At 42.0% G+C, this 5,112-nt stretch overlaps 1 protein-coding gene across 1 annotated transcript in view; it reads right to left on the reverse strand.

The window, feature by feature from the left end:
• Positions 1–5,112, reverse strand: part of LRP1B (LDL receptor related protein 1B) — a 1,585,724-nt gene that overhangs the window by 126,307 nt on the left and 1,454,305 nt on the right. The window lies entirely within an intron of this gene.

Here is a 5,112-nt window from a genome sequence, read left to right on the forward strand (position 1 = left end):
TCACGGTCAGGGCGGCTAGGATCTGGAACCAACTTCCAAGAGAAGTGGTGCTGGCTCCTACCCTGGGGGTCTTTAAGAGGAGGCTAGATGTACACCTTGCTGGGGTCGTTTGACCCCACTAATCTTTCCTGCCATGGCAGGGGGTCGGACTAGATGACCTACTCAGGTCCCTTCCGACCCTAGAAACTATGAAACTATGAAAAATTCAATCAGCATTTAGCCTAATGAATACACTTAACTATTTTATTTCCAAATCAATTATGTTACAATATATTATACAATACTAAGTTTAATAAATATAAACAGGGTTTTTGGGGTACCTAATACATCAATCAGTAGATTGCCTCTGTATTCTTGAATATATGAAAAATAGATAGAGATATTGAAAATATTCTACTCATTTTCTTTTCTTTGCCTATATAAGGTATTCATTTCTATTTTGGTCAAGTTTTATCATAATCTATCTATTGAACATTTCCACAGTAGGAACAGATGCTATAGAATTAAGAACAGCTTCTGGCTTCTTGTATTCATATGTGATGGCTGTAAATAGCAGAATGACAGGCTCAGTTGTTATTGCAGATTATGGATCCACACTGTTAACCTCTTAGGGATATGTATTTCTCTGACAAATTATCTCTATTCTTTTAAGGAATATTACAAAAACATTTTAACATTTCTTCTTAAAATGCTTTGTTCAATAAGTAGCAGGACCTTGGTGAAACATTTTCTCCTTTAACCATTACAGGAATATTTTTGCATAATATGACATTAACCAATTAGGGTTAAATGTAGAGTTCATCTACCTGGGGAAACCAAACTAAAATTAAGGTGTAAATTTACAGTACAATATCTATTCTTTACTAACTCCTCATTTACATATCTTTATTCCTCTCCCACAAATGTGTCTTATTTGATTAAATTTAATACACTTTAGAAATGAAATAAAGAAGACATGAGCCAGTACAGAATGGCTAGTCTAGCTCCTGGGTGATGAAGTGGGATTTGTACCAAAGGCCTTGTAGAACAAAATGAATTATTCCCGCAAGCTCTTTCATCTCGCCCATTTGCATTATTTAAGGGCAGCTGCAAACCAAGCATTTCCAGGAGAGCTTTGAAATACCGCATTTTGAAAACTGGATTATTTGTAACCAGTTTCACTGAAAATCGACAATGATCATACACATTCTTACTTTTTTTCAGTTACAGGAAATCTTGTAATATGTGAAAACTATGCAAGAATGACCTGTTTTTTCTTAAAAGATCATTTACAGTGATGTAAATCAACTTTGGTGGAATTACTCCAAATTCACACAGGTTTCAGAGTGTTGTCAGATAGCAATCTGTAGTACCTTGGGTAAAATTCTGCATAACTTGATAGTTTTTTTTCTGTTTGGGTCATAGAGAGCTATTCTTTTTCATGAACTGTCATATAAGAGTTCTATTCCAGTTTTTCCATTTTACAGTTCCGTGGTCTTCATAACACTCACAAGTAGTAATGTCCATCACATATGCTGAGCATGCAATATGCATACTATACATATATGTTTTATTCCCTGTACTTTTCTGAAGACTGTTGTGTGCTTCTTTAAACAATTCCTTACTCAAGCCAAAGCCATTACCTTTTTTACATACAAATCTGGAACGTGATAATTAGGTTTTCTCTAAATGAAGCAGTTTCATTTTATGAGGAATACATTTACTATTTTGATAAGCATTGCTTTGTAACTTCTGTTTTCTCCAGACCAGATATCTTTTTTCCACAGGGGCGTATCTTTTGTCTCCAGCAGCATAATTGTGTCTCCAACATGTTGCGTCTCCAGCAGCATAATAAATCCTAATAATAACTATTATTTTTTATACTGGGATAAAGACGTTATTATAATTTAAACCATGGGTCAGCAACATTTTTGGCCAGAGTGGCAAAAATGACCAACCTTGACCCACACCTCAACTTGGCATGCCAAAGGCAGACAGTGGGGGGAGCCACAAAGGGCCTGGTATTAATCTTTTTTCATCATTATAAGATGGTAGTGGTACCTAAGACATTTTATCAAGATTCTTGTTTTTGATAAGCCTTTCATGTTGGCCAAAGTGCTTTTCATCCTGCAAATGGAGTTATATTCAATTCATGACTGGCCCACATCTCCCACAAATGTTATACTATTAACTAGCATAACTCACCACAAACTATTAACTAACACAAATCTTATACTGTTAACTAACTAATGTTTTTTCCTAGGGTTGTCTACAAAGTATCCTTTACAAACTGCAAACGATCCAAATAAGTAATCTTAATTGTGATAAACTCTTCGATGTGCTGCTCCCTTTCTTTTCTCTTTCTCCTCCCTATTTTTCTCCAACTATTCTGACCCCCACTGATATACTTGAAATTACTTGGTAAGTTTCTTGAGGCTTGTTTTTAATTGAACTGTGAAATATGTCCATATATTTTTTGATGCTGGTTCTTTAAAAAACCTGACTAGCTTCATAATCTCACCTTCTACTTGGCAAACACCCTTTCAGTAATTAATCATTATATGCAGTTGCCATCTCTGAACAGCTCATTCCACACATTTTTCCCTCTACACCTCTGCCATCTACAGCTTTGCTACTTTTATCTCTGATATTTGATTCCTAGAAAATGTAGAAATGAAGAGGACACTCTGCAGAGCATATCATTTCTCATCATTATGTTATTTGTTAATAAAGATATATTATCCTATCACTGATAGCCATACCTTTTAGCTGTTCTAAAAAGATGGGGGAGCAAACTTAACTATTAGGTTTGCATGACCCTGTATGTTGTAAGATACAAACTAGCTAAATACCTCTCATGTCAAGCCTGAATGAAGACAAGTTCAAACTGGAGCAGTCTGCTACCACTGCATTGTTACAGAAGCATGACGACATAGCTGGGTTGTAACAGTTTATAACAATATCTCCTGATTTTGATAAAATGGGTGAGGACACACATACTAACTCTCACAGTTAAGTCCACTTAACTTTTTGAAGTCAACTCAACTGTCAGAGCATATACAGGTCTGTGGAGCAGAGTCAATTTAAATGCAGTTCAAGATAATATACCACCAAGGTATACTATCTTGAGGCACATTAGTTAAGTCAATTTAGCTTGCAAGGTGGCTGTCACCATATCAAGGAGCTTTACATGTGCATGCTCCAGCGTGGCTTAAATTAAATCAACTTATTTTAAATCAACTTTGCATGTGTTTTCACACCAAAAAGATCTATCTATACCCCAAATGAGAGAAGCAGGAAAAATTACATATCGGTGAGAAAAAATGGATAGCAAAGAATCTAAATGATGACTCTAAACTACAGCAAAAAGTGCAAGCTCGGGGGGGGATATGATAGTTTGCTGCACCCAGTCTACATTCACATGGCTTACTTTAAGCCAAAGTGGGCAAAATACAGCCTATGGGCCAAATCGAATCCACCAATTGATGGCATCTGGCCTGCAGCTGCCCCCACAGCACTCTGCATGGCCTAGAGCTCCATCCAATCCCACCTGGGACAGCCTGTATCATGCTCCCACCCCCACCTGCCAGTGGCAGCACCCTAGCCCTGGCCAGTGTGTACAGCTTCCCGGCAGGGCTGCTCCTACTACAGCTGGCCAGATTCCTCTTGGCTCCCCCACCTCCAGCAGCAGCTCCTTCTCCTGCCCCTGCTGTGCTGCTCCAGGCAGCAGACATGGGGGTGTATGCTAGGTACTGCATACCCAGCCAGGCAGAGTGAGAAAGCTGTAGCCAGGTGGCTCTTGCCCCAAAGTGCAGGGCTTCAGCTCTAGCTCCCAGCCACATTCAACCCATTCTACCCACCCAACTCCATGAGACACCTGTGACCAGCCAGCTCCCCGCACCTGTGGCCAACCAAGTGGGTGGAGGGTGGCTGAGGCTGGAGCCCTGTGCACTGGAGCAGGAGCCATCTCACTGTGGCTTGACCCTGCCTGACTGGTCATATTGTGCCTGGCACATGTCCCCAAGGCTTCCACTACTTCTCTGGTGTCCAGAGTGGTGCAGCAGGGGCAGGAGAAGAAGCTGCTGCTGGAGACAATCCCTCCACCCCCAACTGGTTCCTGGGACCTAGTGCATAGGCAGCCCCACACACACACGTGCACACCCTCCCTCAGCAGCACTCCCTGCCCCACACAATATACAAGAGTAAGACTTTATTTTGAGCTATCATGCAATCACCTCTATATACACTACTGTAACAGGGAACCCTAACCCTGTTACTAAGAGACAGAGTGGTCTGTTTAAGTCCAGAACCTTGCAGTCATGGCCAGCTGGTCATATAGGGGTTAAGGCTCAAGCCCTGCCAGCTGGTCATGTGACAGGAAGAGGAAGGCCAGGACCCTACAAATGGCAAGTGGAGAAGGCCAGAGGGGCAGCAGGGAGGCAGACTCCCAATGACCACAGTGTTTTGGCTGCAGTCTCTGTTGGAAGACCACGCCATGCCCTAAGCCATCCTCATGATCATCTAAAGTAAGCAGGCATGTTGCCTCTCTTGTTTCTGTATTATCATTTTTCCATTATATGACCTTAGAAGCCTATGTTTTGTGTTGAAACGATGGTTTAGGTGAGACTATTTGGGGAAGGAGGAGGCCTCATTGGGGGCCCACTGCAGTGTGGGGACCCAGTGCCAGAGAGGGTGCAGTATTCAGGAGTGAGCAGACCTCAGCAGCAGAGAGGGTGCAATATTTGGGGGTGAGCAGACCCCAGTGCTACAGAGGGGCAGGAGCCTGAGTGAGGTGTTTGGTTTTTTTTTTTTGAGAGAGCTAGAGCCTGGGAGTCAAACCCTGATTAGTGGGGGTTTTTTGACTGACAGGCCTAGCTCGAGAGAAAAGGGGTAGGCCCACAGTGGCTGAGACCCCAACAGAAAGAGGAATTTACAAATACCATCTGCGAGGCTTGGGCTGAGGTGTAGGGGAGGAACAGAGCTGCAGATAGCACCCCCTGGCATTGGGGCATACAATGAGCAGCCTCCTCCTTAATAAACAACAATTAATTAATAACTAGGCATGGCAGGTGAGAAGATGGGCAGTTGGCCCTTAACAGGTGGCCAGGGCCACCAGGAGACAGACCCTGAGAA

This window comes from Crocodylus porosus, unplaced genomic scaffold (assembly GCF_001723895.1).
Source record: "Crocodylus porosus isolate Cpor-Errol unplaced genomic scaffold, CroPor_comp1, whole genome shotgun sequence".
NCBI classification, from domain to species: domain Eukaryota; kingdom Metazoa; phylum Chordata; order Crocodylia; family Crocodylidae; genus Crocodylus; species Crocodylus porosus.